We start from the raw sequence: 27,780 nt of genomic DNA on the forward strand, positions 1-27,780 counted from the left end.
GTGTGGTAGAGGAAGATGGCTCAGGACATGGCACCAGGAAGCAGAAAGAGCTCCACTCTCCAGGGACAAAGGCACACCCCCAATGACCCACCTCCTCCAGCCACACCCCACCAGCTGATAGCTACCACCCAGGTTATCCTTCTCAGTGGGTTAATGCACTGATTATGTTGAGGCTTTCATAATTTTTTAGAAATTTAAAAGTGAAAGTTCAGATGGCAAATGGCTTGCAAGGTGCTGTGTGATGTAGCCTGTCTTGCTTTCCCACTTTGTTTCAGTCAGGGTTTCCTTCAGACTCATTGTGTTCTAGCTGCACCTCCTTTGAACATCTTAGGCCCCTTTCTTCCTCAGAGTCTAAGCTCATGAAGGACCTTCCACTGTTCTTCTCTCACCAGTGAATCAATGATTTGGGTCTCAGTTTAATTTCATCTTCTTAAAGAAACTTCCTCTTTTACCCAAAGACAAATATGCCTCCTCTTTACTTATAGTCATTATTCTTTCAAGTAGTATTGTCTATTTATTCTTTGCTGTTGATCACATTTAATAGTATTTATTGGCTATTTATCTATTTGGGTACTTGTATTTTGGCTTTTTTTTTGCTTGGTGGATTATAAGCTCTGTAAAGGCCAGGGGTGGTGCCTGTGTTGTTCATCACAACAAACCTACCATCTAAAGGCAGTGGCTGGCTCAGAGTAAATAGTAAATATTCTTAATGTTTAATGACTTATCAAATGGATACAAAAATGGGGAGGTTAGCAAATGTTTTCTATAAATTAGTGATTATATTAAATTAGAAATTACATTAAATTAGCAATTATATCAAACTTTGCAGGCCTTGTGGTCTCCTGTTGCAAGTATGATGTTATTGTAACACAAAGGTGATCATAGATAATACATAAATGAATGAATATGGCTGGGCTCCAGTGAAGCTTTATTGCTGGAAGAAGGTGCTGGGCCAACTGGTTGCAATTTGCTGACCTCAAAACTAATGCTTCTAGCAGAACAGATTGCATATGGGATACCTGAACTCATTCACCTCTGGAATCATGTTATTGGGCCTAATGACTAAGGTTTCAAAGGGCAGGCAACCTAAACAGAACACTTGGGCTGCATGTGAATCAGAATTAATATTTATTGAGAACTTACTACATGCCACATATATGGAAACTAGGGACTAAAAACTGAGGATGGGCAAAGGCTTTAGTCCTTAAAGCTAAGAACTGCCTATAGCTACCATGCAGGTTATCCTACTCATTGGGAAGTAGACAAGCCAGCGATTATGTTACATGGTTTTAGTAATGTATGTATAACATCTTGGGAATAAAGATGAGGCATAGAACAGAAAGATGAGTTTTAAGAAGTTGCTTACAAAAATAGAGGACAGAGAGAAGGAAACCAGCTTCACTGAGCACCTTCTCCTTTTATTACTTTTTTCTGCTTCTTGGCAAAACTCTAAAGAAGGTGTTATGAGGACCTGGAGCTCAGAGAGTCAAGAGGGGTAATAGCATGTGACATTAGGATTTGAGGACATAAAAACATTTGTTTTTAAAGTCAGACTGAAGTCCAGATCCCTGTCCTACCTCTGTCTTTACTGACTTGGGTAAGTTGTTGAGTTTCTTAAGAAGGCTCTTGTGAAGATCAGATGTGAGTCTTATAGATCACAGAGCAGGGAATTACGTAAGTGTTTAAGCAATGACGCCGTTTTATCAATGTTAAAAATATGGTTCAGATGCAGATCTGGATAATTCAAAAACTCATTCTTTACCCCTCCTATTGTACTTACTCTGCTCATTAAATTTCATTAAAAGAACACACTTTCTGTCAAAATGTGTTAATTGCCTTAATTAAGTTAAATACATACCTTGATGTGTATTTCATGGTTTTTGGACATTGGAATAGACACATTGTTAGCACTGAATAGTTTGTAGAGGTTTTATCCTGAGAAATCATTCATTAGAAAAGGATTCAAAGTAAATTCTTTTTTAAGGTATGAAGACATTTTGATGTGACCCAAGCTCATAATTTTGTTCTTTTTAAACATCCTTTGCTTATCATTTACCTAGTTTCATTTCATGCATCTTTCATCTGATAGCTTAGGTCTCCAGATCTTTAAAAATGCCAACAAAAACTGTGCCGCTGTTAGGAACCTAGGGAATTAGTCTTGCTGTCCTTTTACACTGGTTCCCTTGATGAGATGTATGTATCAGAGAGTATATCTGTTTCTTTGGCACTTACAGTGCATGGTACTGGTTAAGTTTTTCCATTTCTGACCACTTATTTCTTTTGCTTTCCTTGGTTCTGCCCTTGACCTATCTTCCTACCCTACAACCTCCACTTTAATCAGTCTGGTGGAGAGGATGCCTTCTGATAGCAATTTTACATTTCTTAATATTAGTAGCATGTGGTGTGATGATTATGCTTTCTTCCTGAATTCATTCTCCCTTGGCTGGCTTATGCAATGGTGCTGATGAATTAATTTTCTAAGTCATAATTCTTTTTTTTTTGATATATTTTTTTAGTTGGACACAATACGTTTATTTTGTTTTTATATGATGCTGAGGATCAAACCCAGCGCCTCCCACCTTGAATTTATAATCCTCCTTCCTCAGCCTCCCAAGTCACTGGGATCACAGGCAATTCTAATCTTATCTCCCACTTTTCATTCCAACATTTACCTTGTGTTTTATCCCAACTGTAATAAACAGTTTCCTTAACATGTTCTGTGCTTCCCACTTCCATATGTTTGCTCAATCTGTTGGGTGGCAGCTTAGATTAATGCTTGGTCTCTTCAGTCAGACTCTTGGTACTTTGATAGTTTGAAATAACATTTTATTAAAAAAAACTCCCTGGGCCAGAGTTGGTGTCCATTTTGCTTCTCTCTACTCTAATTCCTTGATTGATCAAGGTGGTCACCAGGGAGGTGGAATTTAAAGCTCAGCCTCTTCATGCTGCAGGGTTTATTGTCCGCCATCATCCCACCCTAGATTTTTTGCTTGCATTGTACAGTGGACCTTCTTTATCCAGGAGTTGGATTCAATCCATCCATGGATTCAACCAACCATGGCTCAAAAACATTGGGAAAAAAGTTGCATCTGCATTGAACGTGCATAGAATACTCTTTTCATGTCATTATTCCATAAACAATGCAGAAAACACCTTTTAACTTACTTTTTTCTTTGAATTGGATATTATAAGTAGTCTAGAGATGATTTAGGGTATACAGGAGGAGGATGTGTGTAGGTTCTATGCAAATCCTATACCATTTTACATAAGGGACTTGAGCATGTGTGGGTTTTGATATCCTCTGGGTCCTGGAATGAATATCCCACAGATACTAAGGGGTAAGTACAAATACCATAATCATTTCAGTTTCCTGTCAGCCCAGGCCCTGGTGCTTCTATGTGTCTCCTTTGGTTCCTGCAACCCTGTCTATCTCAAGTCTCCCTTTCTGGGGATGAAAGCCTTGCCCCTGGAGTCGAGTCCGGGGCCAGTGGCTCCATAGGATGCCTTCCTTGATGGTGAGCCACCCTATCTACCTGATTTCCAAGCACCCCAGGCTTCCTTATCCCCTCACCTGAGTCCTGTCCTCATCTCCACATTCGTCTTCCTCCTCCAGCTATAGGTGTCCTCTCCTCTCCATCCTCTCCTCCCATCCTTTCTGGTCTGCAGATTATGGACCAGCTCCAGGATCCCTCCCCTTCCTTGTAGCTGCTTAGATCATGCTTCACAGCCAAGTTCTGAGAAGGGGAAATACTTCAGTGATGATTTTATACAGAGAGTCTTCTGTATGTGGCTCATGAGCCAATTTACTTTCTCATCACAGCCAACATTGGTGGAAAAATGAAGCTCTGTAGAACTTTAAAGATCTGACAGTGGTGGACGAAAGTTAAGAGGGACATTTTGGGGCTTTATCCTTTCCATAATACCGACTCCCCTTTTTTTAAGATATGAACAATTGCTGTTTTCTGAATATTTATTTCAGGAATTGTGCAAGCACAACTTAAATATTGTGACTTTACTCCATCAAGTCATATTCCTAATTTCTCAAATTCAAGATCTACTACTGTTAGTTGGTAGAACTTGTTAAATTTCTCAAATTTTAGAGCTGTTGTTGTTAGTTGGTACAAGGTATTTCATGGTGCCTAAGAATTTGAATATACTACTAGTACAGAATTTTGGATTTTCTTTAAAGTTTTTCTTAATGGCGTATGACTTAGAGGTACTTGGTCCTTTGACCCCCTATATAAGCAGGTTCATTGTGAGGTTTTACCTTGTATTAGCCTTCTCAAGCCATCAGGGCAAGAGTTCATGAGCTGATAGGTGATCAGACTTCCTGTTTATATTTCAGTACAGGTTGAATATCCCTTCTCCAAGATGGGTTTTGGATTTTTCAAAGTATGGAACATTTTTGTTTACATTATATCTTGGGGAAGAAATCCAAGTCAACACACAAAATTCATTTACGCTTCATATACAATTTATACATCTAGCTGGAAGGTAATTTAAGATAACATTTTTAATAATTTTATGTAGGAAGCAGAGTTTTATGGTGTAGAACTTCCCACTTGTGATATCCCATAGTACTCAAAAAGTTTTGGATTTCAGAAGATTTTGAACTCATATATTCAGATTAGAAATGCTGAAGCTGTATTATTTATGCAATTTAAACAATAACTAAAACATAAATGTCAGCTTTTTAAGATAAAAAGTACCGGTGATAATGGATACCCAGCTTAATGCATGGTGCTGAAGTTTAAGCTCTATTTCACCAGCATTTACTAGTTCAGTAAAACTTTTACAAGGAGATACAGAAAGTAAGACAAACCAGTGTCTGTGTGTGTGTCTCAGGATAGAATAACTTGGTTTTTTTTTTTAGTATATTATGTGACCAGAGGATTTCCTTAAAAAGTTGGATGGTATTTTGCATTACTACCATTGGCATGTTCCTGATTCCTACCCCCTGTCTACTCAAGGGACATCTGATGGAGAACAGTCTAGGAGAGATACATATTGGGAGGTAAGGGGAAAAATGAATGTACTGTTGGCATTGAATAAGTACTGAGGGTTTCTCACAGGTGTTCCTATTATGACCACTTCCAGGATATGATGGCAGAGAATGCTTTGCCATACTTAAATCCTTGTCGGAGTATAGTGGTTGCTGTGGATCTTGTCTGCCACCCATTTCATCATCAAAATCACTGTCTGGTATAGTGTGAAGCCCCTGTGCTGGGCTTGGTACATTTATGATAAACATCAGGGAGTTCCCGCCCTGTGAACCAGTTGGCAGTCTTACATAAATGGTGGTTCAGTAAATTGCTGGTGAGGAAAGTGTTCAAGGTTAGTTCTTTGTCTCATCTGTGTACAAGATCTGCTTTTGCTAATGAACCTACATTATCTCGCTGTTAAAATGGCTAATTCTGGACAGGGAACTATTGAGACAAAGTGGGTGAGAACAGTTTTTTCTTGGTTGAGAGATACAAGATAATTAATTAAATTTGGGCTCCCTATGGCTGATTTGCTGGATTGACATAAGAAAACTTTGATACGGTGCAGCGCAGAATTCATGAGCCACTTATGAAGCAGGAAAGCACTTTATTTTCAGACAGCAGACGCTGTGCAAGCGCTTCAGGAATTCCCTCAGAGCACCACCAGCTCTTCCTGCTAGCACGTCAACCCCCACTCTTCCCGCTCTTGAGGCCGATTGGCTGGGTCGCATGGGCGGAGCCAAAAGAGTCCCCCAATGAGCAGCTCTGTGATCTGAAAGGACTGGAAACAGCCCAATGAGTGTCACCTCAGAGGAGCCAATCAGCTGGAAGTTTGCTGGGGCCCTGTGAGCCAATCAGCTGGAAGTTTGCTGGGGCCCTGTGAGCCAATCAGCTGGAAATTTGCTGGGCCCCTGTGAGCCAATCAGCTGGAAGTTTGCTGGGGCTGCTTCCCCGGTGGCTCTCAACAATAAGGAGCTAAAGAATAATTTTACAGTATAAATTTTAAGTCATCTAAACTTGCAAAAACCACTGAAATTCTTTCTGTAATAGAAAATTGGGAATAAACTAAACCTTTCACTGAGCTGAAATGTATCATGTAGAAAATAGCCTTTTTGGTTCATTTTAAATTGGATCAGAAGAGAGTTACTAGCTACTTGGCTAGAACATAGGTAAATATGATACATGATGTTTTTACTTGTTTTAATTTCTTTATCTTTACAAATGATTGAAGGGAAGAACCCATAGTTAATCTGTAAGCATAAGGGAAATTTGTATCACTGCTTCAGATCACTAACTAATTACTAGATGTAGACAATCTGTTCATTTATAGAGAATCAGGGAGATTGGAATGGAATGGATTTCCCTTGGGAATAATTGAGTCCTTTTTTAGGTAATTAAGTATAAAGTAATTCACAAGTAGAAAAAGGGATGTCAGTGATATTCATGATCATGTTACAAGCACTCTATGAAACAGAATTTATAAATAGTTCCTATATAGTGGTTTGTGTTTTTAATGCCACTTTTCTCTAAGTATGGATATGTTAGGGTTATTTTAGAACTGTTGTAGTGAATTTTTTTTTGTTTTAAGTACTATGCCTGTATTTTCATGTGTATTAGAAAAACATAACTAGTTCTTCAAACACATGGTTTCACTATATTTAAGAGATTCAAAAGTATGTATTTAAGTTAAAAAGTTGGATTTAAGAAAAATGTAAAATAAAAAAGTAGTTTTTAATGTAAAAATTGTGAGGACAGAATATACAGGAAAGTTGGAACTACTGATGAAGATTATTGATGATGTAGCAGCTTCTGTTTAACTTTGTTGAGTTGGTGTATTTGAGAGTACAAGTAACCTGGGAAGCAGTGTTTATAGTGGAGGAATAAGTTTGCCTGGAAGGTTGAACCGTAAGCCTTCTCACTGAGTGGGTAACATGATAATGTTGCACTGAGGCTTTTCTAATTTCCTTTTATTCACTGTTTAGCAGAGTGTGGGGCCCTCTCTCCCCCACTATCCAGTGTGCTCCTCAGAGCAAGGAAAGGATCCCTCTCTCTGTGATCCTAGCCCCAGGCCTGATAGTTGCTCAGTAAATGTTCTTTGGATACACGCAGTTACCATTCAGTCAGTCTAACCGGAATAAAGCCGTATGTTTAATGAGTCCTCATAGAAAATTTACCAGATAGCTTTATGTGTAGACCAGCTATAGATTTTTGGTGCAGATAGCTTTAAAATATTACATTTTTAAAATAAGAACTTGTTTTTCTTCTTGGTGGTATAACTGTGGCTCTACCTAGAAAGGAATCATGAGTCAGATGGGGTAGAAGGACAGTGGGATTGAGACCTGGGTCTGTGTGGTTCTCACATAAACAGTAAGAGTAAGATGGAGCTGCAGCTTGCCTTCCAGGGCTGTGGGTCAGATGAAACAATAGTTATATAAGCACCAATGTTGTCAAGTTCTACAGAGTGATTTTTTTTTTTAATGTGCCATAGGTATCAGCACATGATATAAAACCTAATGTAGAGGCTTTTGTATTTAACGCTCACCCACTCTCTTCTGCTGCCCCACCTCCACCACCCACCCTCCATCACTTGATTCCTACTTTCTCACTTAAAAAGCAATCTAAAAAAGACCCATCAACAAAGAGCAGAAGCCTGGCTTCTTGTTTACTTCAGCTCTTTTTTGGGGAAAAGATATAAATTAATACTTTTGTGCTGTTTATAAAATACTTTTTCTGACATGCATTGCTAGTTCCAGAATACATTCTTAGTGATTAAAAACATAGGAAAAGAAAAACAGATAGGATTTTTTTCACTTGATACTATTTTTTTAAAAGCAGTTGATAGTAGTATATGATTCTGCTACATTGAAAGAAAAGTATGTAAAGAAACATGGTCAGATAATTCTGATCTCATATTTATTGACTGTCACACATGACAAGCTTTATTGAGTATTATCACCTGCCAGTGTGTCAGTTTTCCATCTCTGTGACAATGCCTGAGATAAAACAACTTCGAAGGAGGAAATGTTTATTTTGGCCCCCATTTCAGAAGTTGTAGTCCATGGTTGCTTGGCTTCATTGGTTTTGGTTTTAGGGCAAGTTAGTACATTGTGGCAGAAGGCAAGTGCTCACCTCATGGTGTCCAGCAAGCAAAAGGAGGAAGGTGCTTGAGTGGCAATATCCACCTCATGGCTGTGCCTCCAATGACCTAACTTCCTTCTTCTAGGCCCCGCCTCCTAATGACTTTACCACTTCCCAGTAGGGCCATTGCCAGGTGACCAAGCCTGGTGACACATGAGCCTTTGGAGGGACTTTTAAAAAGATCCAAACCATAATGGCCAGATACTGTGAAAGGCATTTAATTGTCCTAGTAACATTAGGAGGAAGACATTATCTCTGTTAATGGGGGGAAGAAATCTGATAAATGTCAGAGCTTGGATTTGAATCTAGGTGTGATTGACTCCAGAGCCTAATGGGTTGTCAACCATGTCTGTTCATTTCATTCCTTATAGGTGTTGTTGAAATTCTCCATGTTTTAACATTTTTTTCAACATACACTGTGATTAGTGTCCTTATCTGGTGATTTTAGCATCTGGATTACTTGTAATTTATTTATTTTTTCTTTTGGTGCTAGTGATTGGACCCGGGAATGTTTTACCATCAAGCTATATCCCTACCTCTTTTTATTTTTTTTAAAATAAAAATGAGAAGTTCTCCTAATTCAGAGTCTTACTGAGTCATGCTTAGGTCCTTGCTAAGTTGATGAAGCTGGCCTTGAATCTGTGATCCTCCTGCTTCAGCCTCTTGTGACACTGAGATTATAGGCATGTGCCACCAAATCTGACAGTTTTTTTTTCTCCTCCCATTGGTTCTATCTCTTGGTATGTCTAGTAATTTTTGATTGAATATTGGACATTATATATGGAAAATTGCAGAGGCTCTGATGATATCTTCCCACATAGGATTTTCTTTAGGCAGTTGGAAGCTAAAGAACTTCTGTGAGGGATTGAGCTGATTAAAAGACTATGTTTAGTCCAGTTTATTTTGAGTTCTCCCTTTCCCTATTGGTGGAATTCTTTAGAGGTCTCAACTGGGTATAGACCTTTAGGGGTCCCACTAAAATATGGTAGAATTTACCAGGGTCATTCTTCCTTGCTGGAGCCTGAACTCTAATGTTCACCTTCCCAGTATGTTGAGACAGACTGTATCTCTGCTCAGTTTTTCATTCTCTTAGCAACTTCATTCTACCCAGTGGTTTGGTTGGCTTTGCTGATGAATCTGTGAATACTGTAAGAAGAAAGGCAGCTCAGATTACTAGGCTCACTTCTTCATGCTTTTCCTTTCTCTAGAATCTTGACCCCTCAAGTCCTAGCTCCCTTCAGAGCGCAGTTTTTGTCATCCTACCCATGTCAAACTGACAAAGCCCTGCTCAGCTTCTGTCTTCTAACAGTTGTCTTCTCTGTGCCTTCTTAACCTCTCATCTCCACTGCTTGTAAATCGGGAAAGGTATTGGGGAGGCTGTATAGAATATTGAGTGCATCCCAAGAATAGTTCCCTTTATCTCCAGGATCTTGGCCATTCTAATTCTGCTTTGGAAGCTTTTAAACTTTTTAAAAAAATCTGTTCACATTTAATGGTTGTGATTTTTTTCTCCTCCTCCATCCCCTCCTCTTCCTCCTTACCTCCATCATCATCATCATCATCATCATCATCATCAATTATGTGTTAGGTACAGCATGAATTAATCTTGCTTGTTTTCTTAATTGTTGCATTTATATGTGTTCAGCTTTTGAAGTTAACAGTTAGCCAGAGTCTGATTTTGGTAGAATTTTATAATGACATTTTTTTCAAAGAAGTAAATGATATTTATTTCTAAAAATAAATAGTTGAGTCTAATTAAATTTAATTAAAGGGACCATTAACTTAAAGCTTTAGAAAAATAATTTTCCCACTTTTGATTACAGAGAGGAATGTAGTTCTGTAATTTATTTTTTTCAGAATTTTATTAAGGTAAATGAAAATTAACATTTTATATCTTTCTGTTTTGCTTATTGAGTAATATGGGTTGTCCTCTCCCTCTCCCCCCCCACCCCCGCCCCCTGTGGAATTATTTAGAATAGTCATAGAAGGAAGTTAGCCTAAACCATTTTGAAAAATTTACATTTTTCAGCTGTAAATACCCAAAGTTCCTTTGAGTACTTCATATATTAATGATTTCAGTGGAAGACACTCATTTTCTTGCTACAATGAGAAACTTTTAAAGTTGAAAGTAAATAGACTAACAAGATAAACATAAAAGCCTAAAAATTGTTTTCCATTAATTAATATAATAAAAGATGATCTCACATCCGAACTTGTATACCTTGATAATTCTTCTCTTTCTCAATCTAAATGCCTCACTTGTGTGGAATGTTATTACATGATATGGTGGTACCAAGCAGGTGATTCCAGTACCTCAAAACATATTGCCTATCTTGTACTGCATAAGATTTTTGATTTTTTAAAGGTTTGCAAGGACAGAATTAAAAGCAAAATTATTTTATAAGTTTAGTTATAACACATTGAATTATGAAATGAATGATAAGGACACACAGTTAGTTAAAAATGAGTTATCAGCCCATATACATTATGGAATTCAGAGTTGCTTGTCTCACCAGCCTGCCAAGAACCTTTGAATACTGTGTTAGAAACCAGTGAAGAAAGAAACATTCAATATGTTTTATTTCTAAAAAATATTTTTTTTTGTAAGCCTGTTGATGGACAAGTAAGGTTAGATAACGACAACTCATCTAAGAGTTTACTACCTCACAAACGTTCCATCTAAGATGACCAACAGGAGTTTTAGCAACTGAGATTTACTAATAGCATTTCCTAGAATTGTTAAAGACAAATGCTTGAAAGAATGAAGAACGGGGCTGAGGGGATGGTGGGGCTGTGGGAGGCCTTGGGTCTGATCCTCAGCACCATTTAAAAATAAATAAATAAAGGTATTGTGTCCAACTAAACTAAAAAATAAATATTAAAAAAAAGAATGAAAAAGGCGTTTTATTCTGAAAGAAATACTTGTACTTAGTACTAAGTTTTGAAGTATTCAGAGTGACAAATTAATAGTTTGAAGCAAATAACATGTTACAGAATTACTGACATTTGTTATTTTTTTTGGGGAAAAACTTCAAGTCTTCTATTTTACTTAAAGAGAAGCTTTTATATAAAAGTTTCCTGTAAATCTTATTTCTTTATTCAATGATGCTATAAAAGTAGTGAATCTAACAACATCCTAGCCCTTGAGGTTGAATTTAACCTGCAGCCTTCATCCTTTAGTTTTAACTTATGCAAAGGAATGGGGTCAGCATACCAGTCTCTTCTTTTTTCATACTTTATTAGTAGACCAAAAGAATATAGGTCAAGGGTTTGAGAATTTGTTTTTGTTTTTTTTTTTTGAATGATCTCACTTTGTAGATTTGTGGAGAGGTAGTTGTCATGTAGCTGAAAGATAGTAGCCAGGTGCAGAGGCATATGTCTGTAATCCCAGCAGGGTCTGGAGGCTGAGGCAGGAGGATCCCAAATTCAAAGCCAGCCCCAGCAACTTAATGAGGCCTATGTAACTTAGCAAGACCTGTCTGAAAATAAAAAAAATAAATAAGGGCAGAGGATGTGGCTCAGTGGATAATCCCCTGTGCCAAAAAAAAAAAAAAAAAAAAGAAGAAGAAGAAGATAGTTTACTTAAGTAAAATATTGTAATTCAGTATCTTAATGAACTTAATAGAAAATTGGGAGAACTGTGTAGGTATATTTTACTTTTTATTGACAGTTTATTAGTTCAAAGCAAAAACTCAAGAAAAATGAGATTAAAAATGATGTTTTATAGATGTTGAATACAAAATAATTGTAGACTAACAGCATATATTGTTTGAAGGAAAACATTAAACAACCTGATACAAAAAAATGTGAATTTAAAGTCTATTTGCTTTTATTATAAGACACATTTTTAATGAAAGAACCAGAGAATGAACTTTAATAAAATCTTTGATTATGAAAAGGATTTACATTTTCTATTACTTTAGGCACTCAAATTTTTATTATTAATTTGGATCCAGCCAAAACATGAAGATAGCATCTTTTTTTTGTTAGTTGTGGATGGACACAATACTTTATTCATTTTTATGTGTTATTGAGGACTAAATCCATTGCCTCACATGTGCTAGGTGAGCGCTCTACAACTGAGCCACAACTCTTGCTCTAAGCATCTGTCTTGATCAGTAATTTCATGTAGCCACCATAAGTAGAGTTCAATGAAAGATATTTATGCTCATGGAAACAAGCTTTTGTTTCTATGAAAGTATCAGAGATTTTCTTTGTAAGCTTTAAGTTAATTCATATTTTATACTTTAATACTTGTTTTTTTGTTTTTGGTACCAGGGATTGAACTCGGGGCACTTAATCACTGACCCACATCCCCAGCCCTATTTTGTATTTTATTTAGAGACAGGGTCTCACTAAGTTGCTCAGTGCCTTTCTATTACTGAGGCTGACTTTGAACTCTCAATCCTCCTGTCTCAGCCTCCCAAGCCTATACTTTAATACTTTATTTTAGAGTTTTAAAATAATAATGATAATATACAAGGAAAATATAACCAATTTGTTTCTCACAACCTAGACTTTCGTTCAGATACCAGGTAAGTGATATTATTTCCAATTCATTCTATGACACAAAACCCTTAACTTTACCTATGCTTTTTAATACTGTGAAGACTTCACTGCTACAACTTAGTTTGTTTTTATTTTTTAGTTTCTGATATTTTTAATTTCTTGGTGGGGATTGAATCCAGGACCTTACCCATGTTAAACATGTGCTCTAAACTGACCTACATCCCCAGGATCATTGCTGTCACTTAATTTTTAATATAGTGTGGGTAATATTGTGATAAGTTAGTTTGATTTAGGTGACCTCTAGATCCTTACAAAGGATTGTAGAATCTTCTGAAATTCATGTTTTCTGAGAACCATCTTTATCTTCCCCACGGTCAGGCTGACTGCTCAGAGGACTTCTGATCAGGACTGTAGCTAAGTGTGTTTTCCTGTGTTAGCCTTAGGTCAGATGTGTATTTTGTCTGTTCATCAATCACCATGCATTTAATGAGCATCTCTCTGCCAGGCATTATAAAAGGTAATTTTTATTTATTTTTGTTCCAAAATAATTTATAGTCTAATGGAGGAGAGACACACAGATACTTGCATAAAGATATTAAATATGGTGATAGATTAAATAGGCCTTGAGATCTACAATGGATTTGTAAGCCAAGGCTGCCATTTGATTTCTTAAACATTGTAATAGTATGTATGGTTTTTCTCTGTTTTTAATTATATAAAGCTTCAATGAATATTAACTGTTAAATTTAAAAAGTGCCAAGAATAGAGGCTAAGAATTAATCCTATTTTATATCCCAACCCTCCTCTATGTTTTTTTTTCATTATTTCATTCATTATTAATTTTTCAAGAACTATTGCCTAATTGATAGACATTTTAGGTCATTCTTCTTTTTTTCCCCTGTCATTAATGATGCTTGGTGAGTTTTCTTGTCTATGTCATGTGTATAAATTATGTGTATCATGAAAATTCCCACAAGTAGAATTCTGGCTAAAGTTTATTTCTCTGGAGTGTATTTGCTGATTACTAAAATCCTTAGAATTAATAGGCTTTGCTTTGATAACCAAAACCTTGGAAGGCTCGTGGGTGTTTGCAGTTGGCAGTAGGCTGGAAGATAAAGTCATCTTAAAGGTTTAGCTGCAGCATCTGCAGAGGTCTGTCTCAGAGAAAGAATTCTGGGTAGTTGCATTTGATTCCTCCTTAGCTCTCTGTCCCAGTGCCCCACCTCCTCGCCTTGCCCCTGGAGCCACTTCTGCCCACCTGTCCTCCTTATCTAGACATGCCCTCTCCAGATTGTTTCGTATTCTATTTTTTTTTTTTTTTTGCACAGTGTGTCCTGTTGACCTCAGGCATAGTTCTGATAGTTAGAGCAAAGAAAATTGACAATGGGAGTCTCTGCTGAGTAGCGTTTTCAGGGTCTTCCATGAACTCCATAGGAATGACTAATGTGGAGTGAGAGTTCTCTAGTTTTTAAATTGACATGCCTTTACTTGATTGCCATATGTCTTATCACTTCTCATCATCTCCCTCTGCTTCCCTTCCAACATTTTAGAATGCCACCAAGGACCAGTAGAAATACTCATGGTTACTCCACTCCACATAAATGAGAGTGCTCTTGGAAACAAATGAGTATCCATCATTGAGCTCTTTGACTAGAACTTTGAGTTTGTAGAGTTGACCAGTAAAAAAAAAAAATCAATAATTAAGTTGTAGAATTAAGGAGAAATGAATTTCCATCTCTCTTTTTTTTTATAAATACACTTTCCCCAGAATTCCAATGCACCAAATTAGAACAAGTACAAAAGAGGGAACAAAAGGGGAGGAAAGGTGAAAATTCAGTGATTTCCAGTTTTCAGTTCTATAGTACTTTGACAAATAACTAGAAAAACTGGATACATTCATGTTTCATTATTTGATGCCAGCTTCCTGTCCCTACCATTATATAATCATTTCACAGCTACCATACACAGCAAATGACTCTCGAGGTCTCAATAGGCTTTCTTAATTTGTGTAGGTTCCCTTGTTGCCTGAATTCAGCTGTTCTCCCTGAGGTGGTCATTAAGTTGTTTGCGTGTCTGGGCAGGACAGCTAGCTTTTCTAGCCAGCTCTTAAGACACTCTCGATGAGTAAGATGGCAGGTTGCACCTTGCTACCCTCTCAGCCATTCCTGTTGGTTTGATTGTGAGACCTATCTAGGGTGTAGGTCGAGTAATGACTCAGTTAAGTATACTCTCCCTGGGTTTTTACTTTGAGATGAATCTGTTTTTGTGGTTTTCTGTGTAATACTTTTTATTTGCATTTGGGATAATTCTGTTGGGTAGGTTTTAAGTAATTAGCTCTGGTCTCTTTTTATTGACTGTTTAAGGTCTTAGTTCAGTTTGACTAATCTTGGAAATCCTTATATTAAAAAGATAAGATCAGATTATTAATGCAGGGTGATTCAGTGCTATTTTATTATCTGCATTTGTCATACCTTTGCAATATTAATAGTTCAGAACAGGAAGCCAAAAGGCTTTTGGCTCACTGAAATGTGTTACTGATTCCTGACTGTAAACCCTTTATTTTATTAGGTCCTTGAGTTTCTTCTTTCTTTTCCATAACATTTGACTCTAGGAATTAGGGCAAAGAAATGCAATCCTTGTTCCATAAGACACATTTAGCAAGATTTTAAGAACTTCTGCAACTATGATTTTACTCTTCAAAGTCTTGGCTAATTTGTGAACTTAATGGTTTTTGAAATGTTCTCAAGTGTCATAAGTAAGAGTATGAGGAATCTTTTGAGACATTGTCACATGTTAATCTGAGAAATTTATAATGCAACTGAAGAGAATTCACAAAGGAACAGATAAAGAAAAAGTATATATTTTTTAAATAATTGGGAAATGATGTCTTAAACAGCCACATAGAAACAGTGACTTTGCTCACTTTGTATAATGTGTAAAAATTTAGGGAAGATGATTTTTCATTTCAAATTTTATAAAGCTTATCAAGTGGGAAGGAAAAGTATTAGTAAATATTTCTTCATTATGATATTTATGGATCTCCTTGATATTGTGTTGAGAGCCACAGCCAAAGGGGCCCCAGCAAACTTCCAGCTGCCAGCAAGCTTCAGACTGCCAGCTGATGATTGGTTCACAGTGGTCCCAGCAACATCTAGCTGATTGGCTCCTCTGCGGTGATGTTCATTGGGCTGTTTCCCTGCCCTTCAGACTGCCAGCTGATGATTGGCTCACAGCGGCCCCAGCAACATCTAGCTGATTGGCTCCTCCACGGAGCTGCTCATTGGGGGACTTCTTTGGCTCCGCCCACACGACCCAGCCAATCGGCCTCAAGAGCAGGAGGATTGTGGGAGGTTGAGAGGTTGGTGTGGGGAGAGGCTTGTGGAAGCCGGTGGTGGCAGTTGGGCTCTGAGGGTTTTTTCCCTGGAGCTGTTTTGTTTGGCGTTTGTAGTTCTAAAAATAAAGTTAGTTTCTTTTTGACAAGTGGCTCCTGATTTGTGCCAAGCCAGACTTCGGCAATATTGAAATAGAGTTAACATAGATTTATTAATTTTTGTCTTTCTGTTTATCCTACCTTTGAGTTTAGATCTGGTTCTTAGGTTGCACAGAAGTCAGAGTCCTTACCTTTTATAAAATGTTCTTTTTTCTTTTGTATGTATTTGGTTAACCACTTGGGCATACCCAGCAACCTTTAAAATTCTTTAATCGTAGTCCTAAGCACCCTAGTCTGCTTTTGGGTGGCAATAATTTCCTCCCTGCCAACTTATCTTTTACCAAAACCCTCCAACCAGTCTTATGTTTAAAGAAATGAAGCTGAGTACAGACTCGTTATAGACAAGCCAGTTGTGATGTGAGTGAGGTTTTTATCTGACATATATGTCAGTAATGTAAGCTTTTATTTTCAAATTATTTGCTGGTCAGTGTTACTTAAGTAGGTTCAGATTTCAAGAGTCTATTGAGTTTCCACTAGTAAGATTGAGTTTGCCAAGTTGGAAAAAAAAATCTTATCTGGTTGCCTTTTACTGCCTCTGTTTGATATTAGATATAGGCTTATTTTTTGACTTTTACATATCACACAAAACAGTGAGTGGTTGCAGATTGTCTAGAAATAGGGGGCTGTGATAGGGAGAGACTGGGCATGAAAGTTGATGCCAGCTTCTCGTATTACAACCTAGACTTGAGTAATAGCTGATTTTTAATTCTTTACAGAAAGCTGGATAAATTCCCAAGTATGTTGGTTCTATTCTTGTTCAATCCCATCTCTTCTGTTTTTCAGATAAGAAATCTAGCCATCATTATAATGTACACAGTGGAATGTCTTGAATGCTCTTGGTGTAGCATGTTTTCAGGAGTCCCTGAGGTTAATGAGAATAACTGCAGAATAAAATATATACACATAGATTTAGCATTTTAGAATTGGATTTGATTTAAAAAGTGAAATCTAGGTGTGTTTATAATTTGGTATTCTGTAACATCTTTAGCATAGTACTATGCAAATTCATGAGTTTGTTAATTGTTTTATAATTATAAGCAATATGTAAGTCATAAAATGTCATGATTAATGTTGAAAGTATCAGTAAACTCTAGGTTTTATTGTTCTGTCAAAAATGTGTTAAGTATCAGTAAACTCTAGGTTTTCTGTCCTTTCAAACTGTGGTCACTCAATTGTCAGCTCCTTTCTGAAATATAAAAACACCAAAGCTGAAAACAGACCGAAAACTAGCTTAGGTAGAACATACTAGAAAGCCAAAAGTGAAACAGATTGCATGAGTTGTGCTAGGGAATGGGGACTTCCTTGTTGGTGCACAGGTATATTGAAGGAGAAATATCTAGAGCTCATTTCACATTGATGTTGTGAATGACATAGTAACTGCAGTCAAAATAGTGCCATTAAAAACTTGAGCATTCTTTTGTTACAGTTTAGTGTAAATGGATTGACTTATAGTTGCATACTTGATTTATTTCTTAGGGTAAATTCCTTGAAGGTGAAATTATTGGTTCAGAGAGTAAATCACATTTAGAACTTTGATACATTATCAGTTTCTTTTTGCTAAATAAAGATGCATGTTCAGATTCAATTCATATCAGATATTTATTCTTTTGATTCCTCTTTTATTGGAAATATATTTTTGAGATTTTTTTTTAACAGTCCGAAACTGCAAGTTTGTTAAAGTGACCTTCATTTTCCTTTGTATAAATAAAAGTGTGGCACCCTCTGCTGATTTTGAAAGGAATTGCTGAATAGTAATTTTCAGGATTGAAAAAAAGAATGATGATTCAAATGTTTGAATTGTCAAGATCATTGTAATGTCATGTGTAGCTAATTAAAAAAAAAAGAATGCATGTTTATATTTCAGCCTATTGTCCCTCAGTCTTGCTACTATGATGCTCCTTTTTGCTCATCATTAAGCAGTGTGACATTATACATGCAAATTAAACCCATATTTTGAAACAGGCTGAGGAACTCAAGTTGAGCAAATACCTCAAGAGTTGAAAGATACAGTGTGGTGCATTCTATTCATTATGGAATTTTTTGGGGGGCAAGTTTCAGTATGATTTTTGCAGAGAAAAAAGGCAGCTATTTCAGAGGGCACATGTAATTTTATGGAATTTAAAACTTATCATGGAAGTGCCATTGATTCATCAGGTAGTTTTACTTAGAGCAATCATATGATCATGTATATATCTGATAGGCTGTTGGCAGCTGCAAGTAGTATGGGCTGGAGGTGGGGACAGTCTAGTGTGACAGTCATTGCATTTGCTAAGTTGGCTGATTAAGGCCCTCAGGAGACACAGCTCTGAGGTACAGGAGACTGAGAGAGAAATTATTTGTTTTCCAAAGACAGCATAAAAATCAAGACACAAATATTGAAAAAACAGTAGAATGAATAACTATATACCTTTGTTAAATCCAGCAATTTATAACATTTGGCCATGTGCAGGCTTGTGCTGTCTCTCTCTCTCTCTCTCTTCACTGAACATTTTTGAGTGACTCACAGAAATCATTACATATTTAAATACTTTAACAAGTATCTCTCCAAAATTGGGATGTCAGGGGAGGGATGTTTAGGGAGATATAATCAGAAAAGTTTGGATTTGAGACTATAAATATTAGGTTTTGTCATATCTCAAAAAACAACTGTGCAAGCTTGGTTTGACTGTTATTAATTTGTAGTTATGCAGTATTTCCCTTCCTTGACCTTTCTGAGATTTTTGGGAAGTGAATGTATAGCAAATGCTATTGAATTTGAGATCAAAGCTTTTTATAAAACTTAGAAAACTTTTTTGATTAGAGCAAAATATCAAATGCACACAAAAATAGTATTGGAAATTGTTCTTGGCCAAGGCAGTGACCCATGGGAGGCTTCTCTATGGGAAGAGAAAGGGGCATTAGAGAGGAGGTGGTCAGACTTCTCCTACCAGGGAAGGAGGGCCTGGCTCTATATTCATTCTAGAACCCCGAGGAGAGGAAGTTTCAGAAAGCAGGTGCACAGGGAGAACTATTATGGTCCAGCCACATGCCGTGGTAAGAGTGAGCAGGATGCAAGTCACTGGCACAAGCATGGACCACTTGCAGGAGAAGGAATCAGGAAATGCCAAAGGGCAGTGGGCATGGGCACTGACCTTTAATTAGAGACTTTGCTGGCCTTACCTTTGGTCTGGTGAATGTTACAGATTATGATAAATGAGATTAGCTTCCTTCCTCCATTGACCAGGAGAACTAGGAAGGGGTGAGAGGAGTGGTATAAGATGAATAACAATGTCACACATAAAACACTTGATATTATCATAACTAAAATTGGCAGGGGTTCCACTTTACTCATTCATTTCTTTATCCATTTAAAAAATAGCTTATGGAACCACCTGTTACTCTGTGAAGGATTATTCTCAGACACCAAGGATCCAGCAGTGAACAAGACAAACAAAAGAGTTCCTGCCTGTGGTTTGTACCCAAGACAGAGAGCAGACAAGACACCCGGCATATATGTAGTGTATTAGATGGTGGTGAGCACAGTGAAGACACAGTGGGAATGGGGGTGTGTGTGTGTAGACAGTAGACAGGGTAGCCAAGGAGGCTCCCCAGAGAAGATGCCCTCTGAAACCTGAGCGACAGTAGTCATGTTCCTGTGTGAAAAGTGTCCTGCTCAGAGTTGGCATTATTTGCTGGTGCATTGTGTAGGCATGTCTCAAGAACTTGTGCATAGGAAGTGACTTACAGCTGGTTTCCAAATAATCTTTAAATTATTTTGTGTCCAAATATGTCCCCCCATCCTTCTCTTTTTCATTCAAGTTCTAACCCTCAAATTTCTTGACATTAAATTCATTGGAAAGTGAGTTTCTCTTACCCAGACTCATTCCAGAGGATGTTAGTAGGAAGGAGTTTGCCTACTAGCCCTCCAAGAGGGGATGCATAGTTCTGTGAAATGCTCTCTTGTGTAAACATTTCCTATGGCGTTTGGACAATGATTGGCATATTACTTTCCATAGCAACTTAACTTTCCTTCTGTCTTCACAGGAGACTTTGGAGATGTTGACTTTTTCCCCTTATATTCTTGTTCAGACAGGCAAATTAAAACTTACAAAGTAAGTCAATAGATCGCAGCATCTAACACAAATGAAGTTTATTGAGGTTATTGAAGAAAATAACATAAAAACTTTTATGGACAATGTAGTCCTCTTAAGAATTTGCTTGGCTTTTAACTAACTGACAATGAGTGTCTTCACTATTTAATACATAAAGGGCCAGCATAGACTAGATTCTCTTTTAACTTAGCATTCTCTATTCTGCTCCATAAATACAACATTAGAGTTGTCTGAGGAGCTTCTCCCAGTATGCTTTTAGCTTTAGAAATCATTAAAATAGGGGCTGGGATTGTGGCTCAGTGGTGGTAGAGTGCTTGCCTAGCACATGGGAGGAACTGAGTTCAAACCTCAGCACTGTGTAAAAGTGAAATAAAGATATTGTATCCACCTATAACTAAAAAATAAATATTTAAAAAAATGAAATCATAAAATAGATGATGTGTTTGAATACAGAAAAAAAATGGACATAAGCTCGTGTATAGGGGAGTGAGGATCCTTTAAGAGTGTGAAAGTAGAACACCAGGGAGAAAAACCAAAGTTTACATTGAGTTGTTCATATTCTAAATCAACAATGCTTTTGAATCTCATATTTTCTTTTGTTATCACCTATTTTTAATAGCTTCAAAAATACATATGTAAATATGCATGAACATAGCAACTGCGTATTAAATTTATTTTGACTGTTGCTGTACTTAATTTAAAATGTGACTAATTTTGGTATCATGACATTTTATAATGAAAATGCATTTTTGGAAAGCTTATTTATGGTGGTTCTGACATAGGGCCTAAGAAACTAAAAAAGCTAGACAGTTTGCATGATTTTTGTTGTCAAATTAGTATTAACAAATGAAATCATGTTTATAAATATCCAGATTCTTTGTAGGTATTTCTCATAGGAAATAACAATTGATTTGTTTTTTTAAAATCATAGTATTAGTTTGTACACATGAGCTATGTATCAGTTTTAATGTGCTAAGTTGCACTTCAATAGCAAACAGTCCCAAAAACAAATGTTTATTTCTTGCTCAAGCTATATGTCCCTCACATGTTGGTGAGGTGTTCTGTTCTATGTCCGGGACTTGAGCTGATGGAGGTGCTATTATGTGGAATAGCAGACAGTTCGAGAGGATAGAGATGTGGAATCCTGCACAGGCTCTTAAGTGTATCTTCAGAAAATGACAAACCTGTCACTCTTATTTATTAGTCAAGCCAAGCTGTAAGACCTCAGTTAATCTCAAGGGAATGGTGACACATACTTACATCTTCTCTGCCCTTGGAAGAGAGAAGTCACAGAAATATCCTTGAGTTGAACCATTGTCTAACCACAATTAGGAACATTTCCAAAGTAAATTACTAGAGTTGGGTTCTCTGCACTGTGTGCCTTGGCATACTAGTTGAGTCATCATTGGTAGTGATATTTGAAACCATCTACTATACTGCAAACTTGTAGCATAATTACTTGTTATTAGTGTGCCCTTTTTGACAAAGTGTGTGTGAGTTTTAATGCAACAGTGACTCATGTCTTTCAAAACTGACTTCCAGAATGGTTCCACGCACCATCATGTAAAGACTAGATTGTGTGTGCAGCTATTTTTAAAATCAGTTCACTTGTAGTTCTGGTGTTGTTTCTCATCTCTGAGTGCTGCTTACCAGACTCTTAGGCGACTGTTCTGGCTCCTATTAGTTGGTAGTTAACTCCTTCTTGGCAAAGTATGATGCTAATTGTTTTAAAATTATGACAAAAACTCCCATTTAGCATTTGTTTTACCTTTTAATTGGTGCCAGGGATTGAAACCATGGGTGCTAAGCCATTGAGCCACACCCCCAGCCCTTTTTATTTTGAGATGGGGTCTCATAAGTTGCTGATGCTGGCTTTGGAATTCTGATCCTCCTGCCTTAGCCTCTTGATGTCTTTTATTTTAAATTTATGTATTAATTTTAATTAGGTATATCTGACAGCAGAATGCATTTTGATTCATTGTCACAATTGCAGCACAATTTTTCATGTCTCTGATTATACACAAAGTAGAGTCACACTGTTCATGTCTTCATACATGTGCTTAGGGTAATGATGTCCATCTCATTCCACTGTCTTTCCTGCTCCCCTACCCACTCCCTTTCCGTCCCATCCCCCCTTTATTCTATCTAAAGTTTGTCTTTTCCTTCCATGCTCCCCCCTCCCCAGTCCCCATTATGAATTGGCATCCTTATATCAGAGAAAACATTCGGCATTTGGTTTTTAGGGATTGGCTCATTTCACGTAGTGTGATATTCTCCAACTCCATCCATTTTCTTGCAAATGCCATAATTTTATTCTCTTTTAATGCTCAGTAATATTCCATTTTGTGTGTGTGTGTGTGTGTGTATATATATACACCACAGTTTCTTTATTCATTCATCTATTGAAGAGATCTAGTTGCTTCCACAGTTTAACTATTGTGAATTGAGCTGCTAAGAACATTGATGTGGCTGTATTACTATAGTATGCTGATTTTAAGTTCTTTGGGTATAGACCAAGGAGTGGGATGGCTGGGTCAAATGGTGGTTCCATTCCAAGTTTTCTAAGGATTTTCCATACTGCTTTCCAGAGTGGTTGCACCAATTTGCAGTCCCACCAGCAATGTATGAGTGTGCTTTTCCCCCCACATCCTCGACAAAACTTATTGTTGCATGTATTCTTGATAATTGCCATTCTGATTGGAGTAAGATGAAATCTTAGTTTTGATTTGCATTTCTCTAATTACTGGAGACATGGAACATTTTTTTTCATATATTTGTTGATTGATTATATATCTTTTTCTGAGAAGTGTTTGTTCAGCTCCTTTAGCCCATTGATTGATTGAGTTGTTTGTATTTTTGGTGTCAAGTTTTTGAGTTCTTTGTATGTCCTGGAGATTAGTGCTTTATCTGATGTGCGTGTGGTAAAAGTTTGCTCCCAAAATGTAGGCTCTCTTTTCACCTCATTGTTTCTTTTGCGGAGAAGAAGCTTTTTAGTTGGAATCCATCCCATTTATTAATTCTTGATTTTATTTCTTGTGAATTAGGGGTCTTGTTAAGGAAGTTGGGGCTTAATCCGACATGAAGATGATTTGGGCCTACTTTTTCCTCTATTACAGCCTTGTGACATCTTAATTTTTTTAAATGTAGGATTCAGAAGTGTTAAATATATTCATATTGTAGTGAAACAAACAGATCTCCAGGACCTTTTCCTTGCAAGATTAAAATTCTGTAGATATTGAACAATAACCCATTTCTCCTTTCCCACAGTCACTGGCAACCACCATTCTACTTTCTGTTTTTATGTTTTCAACTACTTTGAATACTACATATAAGTGGAACCATACAATATTTGTCTTTGGGTGACTGTCTTTTTTCTTTTTGATAGCTGAATAATATTCCATTGTAGGTATATACCACATTTTGTCTGTTCATTCATTTGTCATGGACATTTGGCTTACTTCTATCCTTTGTCTGTTGTGAATAATGCTGTAGTAAGTATAGGTGTGCAAATATTTCTTTGAGATCTGTGTTCAGTTTTGCTGGATGTATACCAGCAAAAGGCTGGCTTGAATTTATGATCCTCTTACCTCAACTTCCTGAGCTGCTGGGATTATAGGTGTGCACCACCCTTCCCAGAATTTTTAGATTTTTGAGGAGTTGCTTTACGTCTTTCCCCTAGTTCCTGCACCATTTCACATCCCACCAATAGTGCACAAAGGGTTTCAGTTTTTTCACATCCTTCCCAACATTTGTTATTTTTTATTGTACCCATTTTAGGTATGAAGTGATCTTATTGTGATCTTGATTTGCATTTTTCTAATGATCAATGATCTTAAGGATCTTTTCATATGCTTCTTGGCCCTGTGTGTGTCTTTTTTTTTTTTTTTTTTTTTTTTTAGAAATATCTGGTCAGTTTCTTTTTATGGTTGAGTTGTAGGAAGCCCTTATGGATTCTGGATATTAATCTCTTATCAGATTTATGATTTACAAATATTTTCTTCCATTCTGTGGATTCCCACTTCACTCTTTTCATTGTTTCTTTAGATGCTCATAATAAGTTTCTATTTAATCTGGTACTATTTGGTCTCTCTGTTCTTATCTTTTTTTTTTTAAAGAAATGGTTTATTTTTGCTAAGTTTATGAATTTGTGTATGTGTGTGGTACAGAGGATTGAACCATGGCATTGAACAAGCAAGTCATGCACCCTATTGCTGAGCTGCATCCCCAGACCCCTCTGTTATTGTTGCCTGTGCTTTTGGTATCATATTCAAGAAATCAGGGCCGCATCTGTTGTCAGTAAACTTTTCCCCTGTGTTTGCTTCTCAGAGTTATAAAATATTAGGTCTTATATTTAGGCTTTAAATCCATTTTGTTTTAAATATTATGAATTATATAAAGCATGGGCCAAATCTTATTCTTTTGTATGGGGACATTAATTTCCCAACAGTATTTGTTGAAGAAGATGTCCATTTTCCATTAAATTATTTTGCATCTTTGTCAAAGATTACTTGAATGTGCACATGAAGGTTAATTTCTGTGCTTCTGTTGTGTCCTATTGGTCTTTTTGTCTATCTTTTTGGGTATACTACACTGATTTGATTAATGTAGGAATCAAGAAGTGTAACACAATCTCCAGTTTTGTTCTTTTTTTTAAAAAAAGATTTTTTTTGGCTTATTTTGAATGTGTTGAGATTTCTTGGACTTTAATATGATCTTTAATTCTGTAAAAAATGTCATTTGAATTTGTATGGATCTCATTGAACTTTTATGTCACTTTAGTATAGACATTTAACAATATTAAGTCTTCCAATCCATGAACATGGGATATCTTTGCATTTATTTGTGTTATCTTTAATTTTTTTTTCCTCAGTGTTTATACTGTTTAGACTTTGCTTCCTTGGGTAAGCTTATTTCTAAAGTATTTTATTTGTTATCATGAATAGGATTTTAAAAATTTCTTTAAAAATTGTTAATTATGTAGAGAAATGTAATTTTGTATCTTGCAGTTTTGATGAATTCTTTTATTAGTTTGAACTGTTTATTTTGTGTGTGTTTGTGAGTGTGTGTGTAGTCTTTAGCATTTTCTACATAATAGGTTGTACCATTTGCAAATAAAGATAAAATCTTTCTTTCTACTTGAATGCCTTTTATTTCTTTTTCTTGCCTAATTATTGTGGCTAGAACTTCCAGTACTGTGCCAAATAGAAATGAGTAGGAATCCTTGTCTTTTTCCTGATCTCAGGGGAAAAGCTGTCATTCTTTCACCATTGAATATGATGTTAACTGTTGACTTTCATATATGGACTTTATTATGTTGAGATAATTACTTTTTACTCCTAGTTTGTTGAGTATTTTTTTAATGGAAAGGAGATTTGTTCTATTTTTACGCATGTTAATCTTTATAGAAAGTGATACATAATTTTAATAAAACTAGCTAATTGGGTGATCTATTTTTAGACCCTTTATGATATTTTGGAAATTACTAACTACAAATGTTTAGTAATACTGTGGTGACATTTTGTTTTTAAGAAAGATTCAAAAGAGTCTGAATCTTATTCTTGAGCTTCTGATTTACTCTATTATTATTTTATTATAGCTGTGTTCAATATAGACGTTATCTTTGGCTACCATGTAGGATTTTTCTATAGACTTTAGAAATATCTGTGGCTTTTATAGGTTATGAAACTTTAGGTGTGTTTTAGACTTAAGTATTGGTGATCAAAAGATTGAAGACTGAGAAGATTATTTTCTGAACCAGCTTGGTGTTTTGGATTAATCAGAGAAGGCATGATAATAAGGTGCCTAAGGAGCAAACTAGAGGATGTGGATGTGAACTGGGCAGCTTTAAACATGTTAAACTCAAGGATATTAATGGAAAGGTTTATTTTGTTTATTTTTTGTGTGAGTGTGTGTGTGTGTGTGTGTGTGTGTGTGTGTGTGTGTGTGTGTGTGAAATCTTATGTGAGAGATATAAGTTGGAAATAAGGAAATCTTATGAGGGAATATAAGTTGAACAAAACCATTAGGTCATTCACATAACATCTGAGCATCTTGCAAGTTTTGTTTAGTCATCACAATAAGTGAATGAGGCATAGATATTCTACTTGATAAACAAGAAAACTGATTGAGGGAGTTTAGAGTTAAGAGGCAGCATTGTGTAGTGTAATGAACAAATGTGAGCACTGAATTCATATTATCTGACATTATAATCCTTTCAAGCTGGGGCATAGGACAAATTTCTCAAAATTCAGTTTCCTCATCTGTAAGACATGAAATTGTGTTTTCTAAACAGGATTATTATGAGAATTCAACAATATATGTTGAATTTTTAAGCTCATGTCTGGGAATTGTATGTACTTAGAAAATGAAAGCCATCACCAACATTCCTATGTGTATTCAAAATGATTTTATATGGTTTTCTAACCTTTCATAATTTGTAACTTGTACATGTAATAAGTGGTAGAGTTCGTTTTTTTTTTTCCCACAGTACTGAGGATTGAATCCATGGGTCCTCTACTACTAAGCTGTATCTCCAGCCTCTCTTATTTTTTATTTTGAGATAGGATATCAATAAGGTGCCTACCTGTCCTTGAACTTGTGATTCTCATGCTTCAGCTTCCCAAGCAGTTGAGATTGCAGATGTGAGCCACTATGCCCCAAATTCACATTTTAAAACTAAGGTCTGTTTCCTACCAAAGCATGTATTCTTTGCATCATAGGATCCTAAAAGTTTGCTAGATTAGAGGAAGTGGGAAATAGTGGTGAAAACGAGATTGGAAAGTGTTAATAGAAATTATCATCTGTTGACTTACAATTATATAAGCATAATTTAATTTCATTAAGTTGTGTGGCCAAGGTCATATAGTAAGTAAGGCAGAGCTGGGATATGATCTTAGGTCTGTCTAATTTCAAAATCTGTGCTATTATTATTCTGCTTTACTAACTCCCCATAAGCAAAAGAATTAGGCCAGTTTGACCTGAAAGATAAAGGTTTTGGAAGGTTGGAGTTGGCCACATATTGAAATATTTATAAATGGGAATCTGTGTTAGTCCAGGTCCCTGTGTTATGTGTTGCTATATCAAATTACCCGAAGCCAGGTGCTCTATAAAGTAAAGAGTTTCATTTACCTCACAGTGTTGGTTACATTTCAGCCTCTGGTGGGCTTGCTTTATCAAAACCTCTTCCTGTGGGCAGTCACTTACTATAAGAAACCAATATTGATTTCTTCCAAGGGTGATGCCTCCAATGACCTAATTATCTCCACGAGGCAAATACCTCTTAAATGTTCTACTGCTTCATACATCTGCATGGGGACCAAGCTTCTATCAGGTGAACACTTGGGGACCATGCTCAAAACATCCAGATCATAGCAGGACCATTGTGCAGTTTTTAGGGATGTGTAACACAGGTTCCCTCTTCAAGGAAATCTTATGAGGGATATAAGTTGAACAAAACATAAAATTACATTTGTGTACCTTAATTATAAAAAAGGGTTGTAAAAATTGGTTTCTCCAATAGAGAAGATCTAACAGAATGCCGGTGGAATGCTGAGATGGATCTGGAATTGAG

The 27,780-nt window shown here is 36.4% G+C and overlaps 1 protein-coding gene across 5 annotated transcripts in view; it reads left to right on the forward strand.

The window, feature by feature from the left end:
- Mpp7 (MAGUK p55 scaffold protein 7) overlaps positions 1 to 27,780 on the forward strand; it is a 233,377-nt gene that overhangs the window by 28,588 nt on the left and 177,009 nt on the right. Inside the window, exon 2 of one of the 5 annotated variants that reach the window (XM_078023471.1) lies at positions 4,874 to 5,014. The exons of the other annotated variants lie outside the window; for them this stretch is intronic. The gene's annotated coding sequence lies outside the window, so the exon portion shown is untranslated. The remainder of the gene's footprint in view (positions 1 to 4,873; positions 5,015 to 27,780) is intronic. 5 annotated transcript variants of the gene reach the window in all.

Source organism: Ictidomys tridecemlineatus, chromosome 10, assembly GCF_052094955.1.
Source record: "Ictidomys tridecemlineatus isolate mIctTri1 chromosome 10, mIctTri1.hap1, whole genome shotgun sequence".
Classification (NCBI taxonomy): Eukaryota; Metazoa; Chordata; class Mammalia; order Rodentia; family Sciuridae; genus Ictidomys; species Ictidomys tridecemlineatus.